At 39.2% G+C, this 14808-nt stretch overlaps 1 protein-coding gene across 2 annotated transcripts in view; it reads right to left on the bottom strand.

Annotated features, from left to right (window-relative positions):
- FHIT (fragile histidine triad diadenosine triphosphatase) overlaps window positions 1–14808 on the bottom strand; it is a 1435036-nt gene that overhangs the window by 1059742 nt on the left and 360486 nt on the right. The window contains exon 1 of one of the 2 annotated variants that reach the window (XM_030307139.2): window positions 190–244. The exons of the other annotated variant lie outside the window; for it this stretch is intronic. The gene's annotated coding sequence lies outside the window, so the exon portion shown is untranslated. Of the gene's footprint in view, window positions 1–189; window positions 245–14808 lie in introns of those variants that run through there. 2 annotated transcript variants of the gene reach the window in all.

Below are 14808 nucleotides of genomic sequence, written 5' to 3' on the forward strand. Positions count from 1 at the left end.
GTGAGCATTCTCCATAACCAAAGTCATTTTATCAACTAGGCAGTCAATGACACACATAAGCTCTTTTCAAGGTATATATGAAATTTTTGATATTTGAAGTCTTTCACATTCAAATAGCAAATAAGAAAGTTGCTTAAACCTATTAAAAAATCTAGAGACATCAAATGAGTTTTTATGTGTCTTTTTTACCTTGCCAGGCAAAGGAGACAAACGTTTAAAAAAATGAGCGTCCACACAACCTGAAAGAATGAAAACTCAAATTAACATGGATTAAATATCTAGAGAAGTCATTAGCTTAAGTCATCTGAATGATTTCCATGAAGTCTGGTAGTGTAAGAGCAGAGGAACATCGCTATAACCCAGTTGTCCATTCCAGCTGGGAAGACCTGTTTCCCCATTGATGCACCTCTTTAAATTGTCAGGGGTGCTACTAAGAACTTAAGTTCCCCACTACTCTGATCTCCAGACTAGAGAAATCTATGGGGCAGAATACTATCTTAGAGGCACCAGAGATTTTCATTTGAGTGCCCAGTGGTCAAGCATTCCAAAGCCAGGCTGAGTATTGGCTCTGCTCCCAGAGAGTCAGGCAGGAAGGAAATATGATTTAAAACACAAACGGAGGGTTGATGGGGAGTGGGAGGGAGGAGAGAGTGGGTGATGGGTATTGAGGAGGGCACCTGTTGGAATGAGCACTGGGTGTTGTATGGAAACCAATTTGACAATAAATTTCATATTTTAAATAAATAAATAAATAAATAAAAACGAACAAACAAACAAACAAACACTAGTAGGAATGGAGTTAAAAAGCTCCCCAGGCAGTGTGATAGTAAGCTAGGACTGGGAAACTCCAGCTAAAAAGGGAAGTCAGAGAGAATTTTCTCTGACTTGGGGGCTGAACTAAAACCATGGCTTTGAGGTATTCAGGTGATGCCACAGCCACAGGGAAGAAAGCCTTATAAGGTGGATTTTTTTGCCTCATTGAAGGAAAATGAAACAACCATTTCATTATTTTAAAATAGTATCAAGGTACAAATCTATCCAATAGAAGAATATTAAATAAAAACAATCCACAGGGAGATTTCTACCATTATAAATAGTTCCTTATAAATGCCACCCAGAGATAAAATTATCATTTCTGTGTTCCCAACCAAAATAAGCCTGCAAGTCTGGGAAATACTTTGCCCTCTAAAGCAACCAGAAGAAAGTCCCTTCAGTCTACAAGTTCTTGTCCTACTGGGTATTGAACCCTTTGAGCATTCACTCCCCAAACTGAAACTCAAAAGGCCAACTAATAGCTAGAGAACTGGGTAACTATGGATAACTAGAAACCTTAACTATTTATAGCACTACTTCCCCAAATAGTCTGTATATAATTTCTTGCAAGCTTAGTAAAAATCCTACACTTGTCTGAAATGAAATGAAGGGAAACCAATGATGAACTTCCTTTTCTCTGTGTTAATGAAAAACATAACCATGCCATGAAAAGCAAGAGAGACACAGTATTCATCCTTTTCTTCTCATCCAAGGAAGGTAACATTATGAGGGTTCTAATCTAGAGTACACCACTATAGCAGATTTCTAGAACATAAAGTTAAGTTTATAGTCTACCTCAATCCTAACACACTGGGGTTAAGGTAAGTATCTATACATCTCTCTAGTTATCAAGAGAGAGTGATAGTGGTAAAATAAATAAATAAAACTTGGATACACATTTAAAAGATGTGCTGCTTATTTCAAAATAAGGCAAGAACAATTGCAATTTAGGATGCTGTGTTGAAGAAACAACTCTCTTTAACAAAAATGGATACTAGCAAATACTTAAAAAACACATACACACACAAAGCCATGCTGTAACATTTGGTAGAATCTTATTTTACCATTCTGATTTGGCTAAATGTTAAAGTAGCCAAACATAATAGGAAAAAATTTCCCTATTGATTAGGTAATTGATTTGAAATATTCATGAACTTAGTTGAAGTATAAGTAGTAAGTTCCAGAAACAAGAAATAAATCACATGTATCCACAAAGAGGAATGAATGTGTTCTGTGCAATCTTGGGGAATAGATTTTTTAAGGAACTTCATAAAATCATTGACTCTGGAGCAGGAAAAAACCCTACACATATCAACCCAGAGCATTCTTATTCCTGCCTTCACAGCAAGAGCCCAAAAATAAAAGTTATTTCCTAAGACTTCCTCAGAATGTGATTCAATGCATTGTCTATTTAAATAAATGTTTTCTGCCATTTAAAGTCATGTGGCAATTTTTTTTCCCAATGACTAACCAAATATGCCTATTCTATCAATCAGTTATTTCTTTTCATTCTTAATTTTTTTAGTATTTATTTATTTTTGAGAGACACAGAGAGAGAGAGAGTATGAGCAGGGGTGGGTCAGGCAGAGAGAGAGAGGGGACACAGAACCTAAAGCAGGCTCCAGGCTCTGAGCTGTCAGCACAGAGCCTAACATGGGACTCGAACCCACAAACCATGAGATCATGACCTGAGCCGAAGTCAGGCATTTAACTGACTATGCCACCCAGGCGCCCCTCAATCAGTTCTTTCCTAAAGCTGCAAATGAAGACAGAGGGATAGCTCTTAGGTGCCATCCTCTCTCGTAAAAATCACACGTCAGCTATTTCTTTTCAAAAGTGATCAATCATACCTGCAACTATCTTCCAAAGATAGCTGAAGTTTTCCTGAATCTTACAAACTCAGTGCAAGAGCTAGAAAATGTCTTTCCAGGATGCATATGGAGGAAAGGAAGTCATGCCATTTCTCTTAATTTATTTCTGAATTCCGCTTGGTCTTCATTAGTGCTACAGAATTGCCTTATTATTCAATGTCCTCAGTGACCCCTGATCATTTTTCCCTGAGGGTGCATATTTGTTCACTAACTATATTACAATTTTGTGATCTGCTGGATTTTCTCTGATATTCTACTCTACATCTGTCCGAAATTAATGAATTCCATTCTTCTTGGCTTCTACTCCTCCTGTTTATTAAATTCACTCTGAACATGGAGTTTATTTTCAAAGGAATTAATAATTCTTTATTCTCAGCTTGGTATTAACAATGAATTTAATATGCATTGTATTTAATCAATTTTTTAAGCATACTGAAGACAAATTTAGTTACAATGTTAGTGTTCCAAACCTTCCATTCCCCCAGAAAAGAAATTTATTTTGCTTGGCCTTTCCCTTCACTCCCTTTCTAGGAGAACTATTAATTTTTGTGATGCAGAATTATGTGATTGATAACAAAACAGAACTGGAAGATTGGGATGAAAATGAGAGGGGGAAAAGCCTAAGTCTGCAGCCTTAATAGATATAGTATAGCTATGAAAGTAAAGGGACAAAAGAAAGAGAGTACTGGCCCCTGAGTAGTATAAAGTGAAAGATCACTAGAAAGAGAAGAAGAATAGAAGGGGATTTTAAGAATCATTGCCATGTGCAGGGAACTCAGTGACTCCAACAAAAATAACAACATTGGTAGTAGAGGAATCCCAGAAGAAGAAGAGAGAGAAAATTCATTTGAAGAAATAATAACTAAAAATTCCATTATCAGGACATCCAAATCCAGGAGGCATGGAGAACTCCCATCAAAATCAACAAAAGCAGGCCAACACCAAGGCATATTGTAATTAAGCTTGCAAAATATACTGATAAAGTAAAAATGCTAAAAGTAAGGAGACAAAAGAAGTCTTTGACTTGCAAGAGAAAACCCAAAAGTGTAGCTACATATCTCTCAGAAGAAAGTTGGCAAGTGAGGAAGGAGTGGCATGATATATTCAACATGCTGAATGGGAAAAATCTGCAGCCAAGAATACTCTATGCAGCAAGGCTGTCATTCAGAATCGAAAGAGAGATAAAGAGTTTCCCAGACAAACAAAAACTAAAGGAGTTTGTGACCACTAAACCAGTCTTGCCAGAAATATTAAAAGAGACCCTTTGAATGGAAAGGAAAGACCAAAAGTGACAAAGATAAGATAGTAACAGAGAAAATCCCTAGAAACAATGACAGAACAAGAAATAAAATGGCACTAAATACATATCTATCAATAATTACTCTGAATATAAATGGACTAAATGCTCCAATCAAGAGATATAATGTGTCAGAATGGATAAAAAAACAAAACAAACAAAACAAAACAAAAACAAGACCCACTTATATGTTGCCTACAAGAGACTCATTTCAGACCTTAAGACACCTGTAGATTGAAAATCAGGGAATGGAAACATTTATCATGCAAATGGTTGTCAAAAGAAAGCCAGAGCAGCCATATTTATATGAGACAGACTAGATTTTTTTTAATTTTTTTAATGTTTATTTATCTTTGAGAGAGAAGAGACAGAGACAGAGCATGAGTCGGGGAGGGGCAGAGAGAGGAGAGAAAGATTGGGGGGAGAGAGAGATCGAGAGAGAGAGAAGATGAGGGAGGAGGAAGAGAGAGAGGAGAGGCGGAGAGAGACGGGAGGGAGGAAGAGAGAGAGAGAGAGAAGAGAGGGAGAGAGAGAGAGAGAGAGAGAGAAAGAGAGAGAGAGAGAGAGACAGAGTCTGAAGCAGGCTCCAGGCTCTGAGCTGCCATCACAGAACCCGATGTGGGGATTGAACTCACAGACCATGAGATCATGACCTGAGCCAAAGTCAGATGCTTAACCAACTGAGCTGCCCAAGCACCCCAGACAAAGTAGGTTTTAAACCAAGACTGTTACAAGAGATGAAGAAGGGCACTGTATCATAATAAAGAGGACAACCCACCAAGAAGCTCTAACAATTGTAAATATTTATGCCCTCAACACAGAAGTGCCCAAATATATAAAACCATTAATAACAAACATAAAGGAACGAAGTGATAATAATACAATAATAGTAGGAGACTTTAACACCTCACTTACATCAGTGGACAGATAATCTAAGCAGAAAATCAACAAGGAAACAATGGCTTTGAGTGACATACCAGACCAGGTAGACTGAACGGATATATTCAGACCATTCCATCCTAAATCAGCAGAATATACATTCTTTCCAAGTGCATATGGTACGTTCTCCAGAACAGATCACACACTAGGTCACAAATCAGGCCTCAACAAGTACAATAAGACTGAGATCATACCATACTTATTTTCTGACCACAATGCTATGAAACTTGAAGTCAACCACAAGAAAAAACTTGGAAAGGCCACAAATACACAGAGGTTAAACAACATGCTACCAAACAATGAATGGGTCAACCAGGAAATCAAAGAAGAAGTTAAAAAACACATGGAAACAAGTGAAAATGATAACACAATGGTCCAAAACCTTTGGGATGCAGCAAAAACAGTCCTAAGATGGAAGTATATTGCAATAAAGGTCTACCTCAAGAAGCAAGTAAATCTCAAATGACCCAACCTTACACTTAAAGAAACTAGAAAAAGAACACATGAAATCGAAAGCCAGCAGAAGAAAGGAAATAATAAAGAACAGAGCAGAAACAAATGATATAGAAACTAAAAACAAAACAAAAACAAAACAAAACAATAGGACAGATTAATGAAACCAGGAGCTGGTTTAAAAAAAAAAATAGCTGTGCAATGAATAAAATAATTTTCAAAGTTCTTAAAGAGACATAAGTAAAATTTAGAAATATTTTTCGATAATTTGCTATCTTAAGACTGAACCACATGTGGCCCCAGCACTTATGTACATGACACAAATATCATCCAATGCTGATGTTTATTCATTTACATCTGAACTTTGGTTTCCTTTAAATGTCATAAACACAGACCAGAAACAAACTGAATCATCCCAGAAATTTTCAAGAGCTCTCACATTGCTTTAAATGAAATTCCATTAGTTAATTCACAGGTCAAAGTCTGGGACAACCTCAGAAACTACTTGAGTAATTAATAAATTTATATGGCAACATACTGAAAATAAAAGTGTCAATCTGTTAGTGTCAAATACCAAAAAAGACACAGCGCTAGGCAACAGTTGCTACTTTGTAATGCAGTTTTAAACTATTGGCAATGTATCTGAAACAAGCATATAAGAAGAAAATTAAGGAACAGCCTTGTAACTTATATGATAAGCATCTCCCAGAAGATTTTGAGGCAGGTGATAAGCACTTAATGGCTTTAGTGCTTTGCTCTACAGATCACCCAGCAAAATATGGGCATAACCTCCACTGGAATGTGGGGGCTTTTTATGTCTTTTTTTAGTTGAGTTATATTATTAAAAATCAATACAGCATAACATGGTAATTACATTCTTAAAGAAGTACATAAAATAAAAAGAAGAACTTTAACTAAATTAAAAGTTTATCACCCTCAGACCAATATGTTATATATTTGTAAATTAAACCTGTCACCAATAAAGATGTACCATATAGCAAGGGTATGCATAAAAGAATGAGATAGAATGGAGGATTTAGGAACACATATTACATATATAGTAACTAAAAACTCCAAGGCATTCTCAAGGATCTAAGCAGCCTATACACCAATACAGTAAAATCGTATCTTCAGGGAGACTTGAGTTCTATAGCTAGGGCCTAACACAAATGTTGCATATAGTCAAACTTAGCACTGAAGATCATTTTAATACCTGTAGGGTATGAATTCTGTTGCTTTGTTTATTCAAGACCGATGGTACATATCTGAGAACAAACAACTGAGCCAGAAGGAAGCAAAGGAAAAGCCGACCTACAGATATCTGGGTACTCAAACCACCCAGTCTTTAAGAAACTACCAAATCTCCCCCAATGAGTCCTTACCAGATAAGTGGTGAAGTATAAACTTGTAAACCCTCCAGCAGGATTTATTCCGCTGTTTTAACATGAAATTTTTATAACTTTAATATGTTAATAGATACATTTGCATTGTTAAGATTAAATATCATAATATACTGGGGCACCTGGGTGGCTCAGTCGGTTAAGCGCCCGACTTCAGCTCATGTCATGATCTTGCTGTCTGTGAGTTCCAGCCCTGCATCAGGCTCTGTGCTGACAGCTCAGAGCCTGGAGTCTGCTTCAGATTCTGTGTTTCCCTCTCTCTCTGCCCTCCCCCACTCACGCTCTGTCTCTCTCTCTCTCTCTCTCTCTCTCTCTCTCTCTGTCTCTCAAAAATGAATAAATGTTAAAAATTTTTAAATAATATAATATATATGAAAGCATCAGATACAGATACTGGCACAGGGCAGATATTCGGTAGATATGCTGGGTTTTAATCTAAGTCTCGTTTCACTGGACCCATCAACACACTGCTCTTTGAAATCTTGTAGAGAAGATGATAATAACTGCTTCTGTTCTTTTCAAGCTGGCATGTTCATCCAGCTGGGGCACCATGAGGAACAGCCATCACCTGCATACTTTAGGCATTGAGTAGAAGCGAGTTTACCCTGGTGCTGAGTTCTGAGTGGATATAAGGTGAATCCAGTGCCCACAGGAAGCACATCTTTATGCTTGGGTCACATCTAAACAGACTGGCTCCTGAATGGGCCTGCTCTTTCCAAACCCAAAACATGGCACATTGGCTCCAACTATAAGGCTATCAAACCAGTAGGGTCCATTTCTTTTCCAAAAAAGAAATTCCAAAAAGGCATTCCTTGAAAGCCCCATAAAATTCATTTATTCGTACCTTACATAATATATGTATCCATGGGTCCCCTTTACTGGCACTTAATAGCAATGGGATGCCACAAAAATCTGGAAATTGTAATTCTTTTTTCCTTCCTTATCCTTCCCCCCCCCCTTACTTCTTTTCCTCCTTCAAGTTTCTGCCTATAGTAAAACCCCAGCAAGAAGGAAAGTCAAATGGATTTTCCTACTAGTGGACATTTTTGTGATATACTCATTTTTGGTCCTCGTATGAACTTCCTCCAGGGTGCTCCTTTATGGGAATAAGGTATGCCAAATGAAATAGAGGACTCGAGGCACAATTTTACCCTTGACATATGAAGAGAGAATATTTTTCTCCTGGATTTATGATGTAATGCAACTCAGCCACTTTCTTTTCGTCTTTTCCCTCGTTTGCACTTCCTGAATATTGCTGTACACCATCATCACCATCATCATGAATTTATAGAGTGCCTATGGCTGTGGCCTCTAGGCAGCTCCTAAATGATCTAATCCAGATATCATTGTCTTCGGCTCCCCTTGGCAGGAGTCTATTTACCATTCTGCTTTCTTATGGAACTCTGCTTCCAATTATTCTTCATAAGATGTTTTCACTTTCCTTTCTCTCCCTTAAGTTGGATCTCTTTTATTTCTTCCTCTCATTGTCATATTCTCCTGGGCCCTAAGCACAGTTACTCTACATTTACGGGGATTTACATCATCAAATTTAGACACTCTTGAGAACTTTCCTATCCAACTGCCTTTTCTAAGGTAATTTTTAGCAACATTAACTAAGAGAAAAGCTTTAGACTCTAGAATTCCAGGGCTCCAGGCTCACTCAGACCCCTGCTCTGATAACACATGTCAGAATGATGACCACCATTATGGCACCCCGGGCCAAACTCTCCAAAGACAGCCACTCCTCAACCCCCTAGGATTCTAACTGGGAGTCTTTCAGAGATCAGACGTCCAGGCTTTGGATTTAGACAGACAGGGGTTCAAATCCAGCCTCTGGCACTTAATTTGGATACAACCTTGACCTCCACATCACCTTTCTCAGCTTCAATTTCTTTGACTGCCAAATGAGAATGAAAATATCCACCTAAGCAGATCGTTGTGAGGCAGAAATGAGGTAATCTGTGTAAAACACACACAAAGTCTGGCACACGGTAAGCATTCAAACTTGGTAGCTATCATTTTTATTCTTATCAGTTAAAATATTGGATAGAATGCATTTGTCTTCAAAGAAACTCACAAAGTTGACCTCAGAGCACACATTAATACATTATTTAGTAGACCCCAGTCCCAAACACCACTCAGTTCAGTGTGTTCATACTTGGAAGTCAATAAATATTTTTAAATTAAAATTGAGGACACACAGAGAGTCAGGATTTGGAACCAAAGGAATAGATAACAAGTCATAAATTGGGATATATCATTAAGAGCCTCTATTCTCAGAAAGTACATCTCTTTTAAAAATATATTTACTACAGTTACCCATGGAGACTGAGTATTTTTGTCATCAGTTGCAAAACTGTCTCCGGAAGGGGAATAACTGTGTAATTATAACTCTGGCCGACTTCACACATTAACCTTTTATGTAAGGGAAGAACAAAATGTAGACTCTGGGCAAGACGCTGGGAAGCAGAGGGAGAGAGGAAGAGAAAGAAAGAAGGAGAAAGAAAAAAGAGAAGGACAGCAGACAGGTTTGATGAGGAACAGTAATTTGGCTTTTGGCCCTTGTCTCTACCAGCACAGATGGGAGGACCAGACCATTTATGATAGCTGTCAGGTCTCTCCATAGAAAGTGAGCAATAGGACACCTCCCACCTCTCAATTCAGAGAGTAGAGCTGTCAACTGCTACAGGACTTCTGTGTGTGTGTGTGTGTGTGTGTATATATATAATATATATATATAATATATATATGTAAATTATTATGATGATTTAAAAAAAATAAGCTAAAAGTCTAAACTCAGTGATGAAACTAATTGGGCCCAATCCACCAGAGTCTGTGAGGTTTTTACTCTTGGATATGAATACGTTCTTTTAAGGCAGAAAAATAAAAAACTCATTCACTGATCCTGATCTGTAAAAAGAACAACATGATCTGCTTTTGTACCCAACACACTGTCTTTTAAATGCTATTTCTGCCTCTTGCTTGTTGGGCAGGTTAACCGATCCTTTATGTGCTTGACTTCCTCACACCTAAAATAGACAGGAAAATACCTGTGTGGAGGAGGGTAGCAGGCCGGCCATGCTTTCCCTTTCCCTGGGCCTCCACATCCATCCAAGGAGCAATTCCTAATCGGATAGGCCATATTCCAGCACAGTGGTTGTCACTAAAAGGCGGGGTCTGGGGCGCCTGGGTGGCGCAGTCGGTTAAGCGTCCGACTTCAGCCAGGTCACGATCTCGCGCTCCGTGAGTTCGAGCCCCGCGTCGGGCTCTGGGCTGATGGCTCAGAGCCTGGAGCCTGGTTCCGATTCTGTGTCTCCCTCTCTCTCTGCCCCTCCCCCGTTCATGCTCTGTCTCTCTCTGTCCCAAAAATAAATAAAAAACTTTGAAAAAAAAATTTAAAAGGCGGGGTCAATATACAACAAAGCCTCCTTCCCCCATCTCCACTTCTTCTCCTCTAAGTTGGAAGAAGTGACTCCTCAGGGAAGGGTAAGCATTTTCTTCTCTCTCTCCTGCCTTCTTTGCAACATTAGGCAATAGCACATGTGAGCCAAAATGATACCCAGAGCTCCAGCTCTTGCCCCCACACTTTTATTCTACCCTGCTTTCTCACAATGTCCCCACTCAGAATTCCTTAGCATGCTGTTCATTTCAGGGAGTGATTTAAGAAGTGAGAGGAGGTCCCATTTATGACCTCTTTGAGGTCAGCCTATGTTTATTAGTGTTCAGTACTAGGAGGTCTTGAGTACTGATCCAACTTTGTTACCATTGCCACGTTAGGGCCTTTGCATTTGTTATCCCCTCTCTCTGGAAAGTTCTGCATCATGAAATCATGGATCTTTAAATCGTTTGGGTCTCAGTTCAAATGCTAACTCTTCAGAGAGGCTTTCCCTGACCATCCAATCTTAAGTAGCATCCTCGCCACCACCAAGCAACTATTACATTAATCTATTATTTTGTTAAAGGCTCTCATCCCATTTCCTTACTTTCTTCATTTATTTGCTTGATTCCCACCCCTACCTCTGTTCTAAACATTTCCATTAGAAGGGAGGTCCAAGAGAGCATGGTTCTTGTCTGTCTTTTTCACTACTTATTTACAAAGAGTTGGGTGACTATCACAAAGCAAGTTCTTATTAAATCACAGCTATCATTACCTGTTTCTCTCACACCTGGTCCAGCTACCTCCTATGCTCATCCTGGTCCAGTAAAGTCTTTTGAAAACTCTTCTCCTCCACTGGTATACTATAGGCTTTCTAAATCTTAGATAAGACATCTCTGTTATAAATTTGTTTTCACTAAATAAAAATTTACATAACCTATTCTTTATTTGTACAGTATCTTATTCCATTTACTTTATGTGTATTTTTTAAAGTTTATATATTTATTTGGAGAGAGAGTGTGTGTGTGTGTGCACATGTGTGAGCAAGAAAGGCGCAGAGAAAGAGAGAGAGAGAGAGAGAGAGAGAGAGAGAGAATATCTCAAGCAGGCTCCACACTGCCAGCACAGAGCCCGATACAGGGCTCAATCCCAGGACCCATGAGATCATGACCTGAGACAAAATGAAGAATTGAACACCCAACCAACTGAGTTACTCAGGCATCCATTTAATAAACTCCAATTTAAGGGACTCAGCTTAGTGAATGTTCCCACATACCAAGAATAAAGTAGCTGATGCCTTTCTTACCCACAAGGATAGTCCTAAAGAAGCACTTTACATCTGCCCTCCAGCCCCCTACACATATGTACACAGTGGAAAGCTCAGATTCCCATTCCAGATAATCTCCAGCAGGGAGGGAGGGCAGAGAAACACATGTTGAAAAGAGCTAACCTAAAACCATAATGCTCTTGAAAACATTTCCAGTTAACATTTCTTCTTAAAAAGTCTCAATCCCAGCCCACCAAAATAGCTCAGTGGCATGTTAAATTGGGGATAGTTGTTAAGTTGGAGCTTAAAAGGTCTCTTGGAAATCTCTTCAAAATGAGAACAAACTGAGGGCTGATGGGGGGTGGGAGGGAGGGGAGGGTGGGTGATGGGTATTGAGAGGGCATCTTTTGGGATGAGTACTGGGTGTCGTATGGAAACCAATTTGACAATAAATTTCATATATTTAAAAATAAATTTAAAAAAAGGAAATTTCTTCAATTCTCCACAAAATGAAATAAGGCATAGCCTCTCCAGAAGTCCAACAAAGGACTTTCTCCTAGCACAAGAAAAGATAGTTATTTCTTCGGCTGAATATAAGATGAATTAATTAGTGTGAATTTGTCAGATATACGCGTATACACACACACACACACACACACATCGCAACCCATTTAAAAATGTGTATATATACACATATTATACATATACTACACGTGGTGTATATGTATACACACACACTGTTTTTTTTAATGTGCAACAGAATATGTCAACAAGTACTGGAGTCACACTTGGCACTAAGATGCTTATACTAGGAGATTCAGGAGAATAAGACTGACTCCCAGCTCCCATCTCACATTTAGCATGAAGCACATATTCATTGAGGGGAATCTCTGGCAGAATGGCCTATATTCTTTGAATTGGTACTTCTTACTCTTGTCATTTGTTGCTAATTCTGTATGGCTAAAATGGCAGAAGTTCAGTGTACATAAGATGCAACTCCATTCTATTCAAGACCGCTCATCTTTACATTAAAATGTCTTTGTATTAAAAAGCAAAAGATGGTGTCCATACAGAACGTAACATGCTAACCTGAACTCCATTTTCCTACTTCATGGACAAAGAATGTAGACAGATCTCATACTCAGAGAAGGTACTAAAACAATCTCCATACGTGTTTAATTTAAAAACCAAACAAGCAGACCGGTACCTTTTTATGATAAAGTTAATCTTATAATATCTTATACATGTCTTTCTTGGAAGTAGCCTTGATGTAAATCTTTTTTAAAAAGGAATAAAACCAACGTTTCTGTAAAAGTTGTGAGGGCTGATTTTATATATCAACTTGACCGGGCCAATGCATACCCAGATATTTGGTCAAACATTATTCTGGGTATGTCTGTAAGGGCATTTACCTGAGTTTAACATTTAAATCAGTAGGATGAGATCCAGAGAAGATGGGGAGTGGAGGATTCTAGGCTCATCTCCTCCCAGAGATACACCTAGATAGCACCCTCATCAGTGTAAATAACCCAGTAGACGACCTTAAGACTGACAGAACAGATTCTCCACAGCAAAATGTAGAGAACAGGTCACATCTAAGAGGGTAGGAAAGATGGAGATACAGTCAGGAGACAAATAAACCCATGGGACTGTCCACAGGAGGGATGCTGCAGGCATGAAGATGAGAGAGGAAGAGACACCCACACAGGTACCTCAGGCATGCAGGACTCACACTGGGAAGACAAATCCCCATAACATTTGGCTTTGAAAACTAGAGGGGCCTCACTTCATCCTTAAAGAGACAGCAAAACAAAGAGTCACACTGAGCAGCAGCCCATGGAAGCAACAGTTTGGAAACAGCCTGGGGTATACAGGAAGGAGACTTATTTCCTAACCACAGAGCCTATGCTGGAGAAGCAGGGATCTTTGGGAGACTTCTCCAAGAACAAAAGAGCTGGTGGGTGCATCCCCTCCCCCTTTCCCTGCCTAGATACATGGACATCTGCTGGAATGAGTGTAGCATGTACACTCTCCACCCAGCTTGGTAAGAGCATGCCCCACCCCTGAATTGTCCTGTGAACCCAGCCCCTCCATCTCAGCCTGAACAGGACTTTTCCCAGGCAGTTGTAGTTCCTCTCCCGCAGCATAACAGTACATACCTTAATGGCATCCCACACCCTGCCCCTCTGTTCTCCTGTAGATCTGCTCCTGTAGATCTATACCCTTGGCCAGAGCCCATCCAAAGCAATGTCAAAAACCTGGCATTGTGCAAGTAGCCCTGACAGTGGCCAGCATCACTCCAAAGTGACTCCTGCCCCAGGGAGAGGGAGGGAAGAGAACCACACACACCAATCTGATGGTGGTCTAGCAGTTGGTCAGAGGCTGACATCTGGTCTGACTGCAGGCTCTGCCCACCAATATAAGCTTCTCAGAGAACAACACAAGGAAAGTGCCCTACAGCTTGGTGCTACCACATCTCCGCAAACACCTGGTTTGATTCAACTCACGCCTAAAGAGCCCCAGACTTACCTACTAACAACACAGGGTCTAAGCCCTACCCACAATAAAGAGCCATTGAAGACAAATAGACTGAAGGAAAAAGTGGCCCATTCACTCACTCAGCAAGGTGCATGCAACACACATTGGAAACACCCTGAAGCACCAGATTCTGGTGAACATAAGACACTGCAGTTCAGGGCACTATAGAACCTCTTTTCATAAGGACACTACTTTCAAGAGCAAGAGACATAGTTGACTTTCCTAACACACAGAAACAGACACAAAGAGTTAGACAACATGAGAAGACAAAGGAATATGTCCTAAATGAAATAATAAGAAAAATCACAGGGAGAGAGGTAAATGAAATGGATATGAGTAACATGCCTGATAGAGAATTTAAAGTAATAGTCATAAAGATATGCACTAGAGTTGAGAAAAGAATAGAGGACCTCAGTGACACCTTTCACAGAGAGAACATAAAAAACAACCAATTAGAGATGAAGAACTCAATAATTTCAATGAAAAATACCCTAGAAGGAACAAATAGTAGACTAGAGGAAGCAGAAAAACAGATCAGCAACCCAGAGGACAGAGTAATGGAAAGCAATTAAGCTGAAAAGGATAAAAAACATCATCATCATCATCATCATCATCATCATAAATGAAAATAGCCTAAGGGAAAGCGTCAACACCATCAAGTGTAATAACATTTGCATTATAGGGATCCCAGAAGGAAAAGAGAGGGAAAGAAAAGGACACAAAAATGTATTTGAAAAAAATAATAGGTGAAAAATGACTGAATCGAAGGAAACAAAATCCAGATCCAGGAATATCAACCCAAGGAAGCCCATACCAAGACATAAAATAATTGCAATGGCAAAAAGTAGTGATAA

The sequence above is a fragment of the Lynx canadensis genome, chromosome A2 (assembly GCF_007474595.2).
Source record: "Lynx canadensis isolate LIC74 chromosome A2, mLynCan4.pri.v2, whole genome shotgun sequence".
NCBI classification, from domain to species: Eukaryota; Metazoa; Chordata; class Mammalia; order Carnivora; family Felidae; genus Lynx; species Lynx canadensis.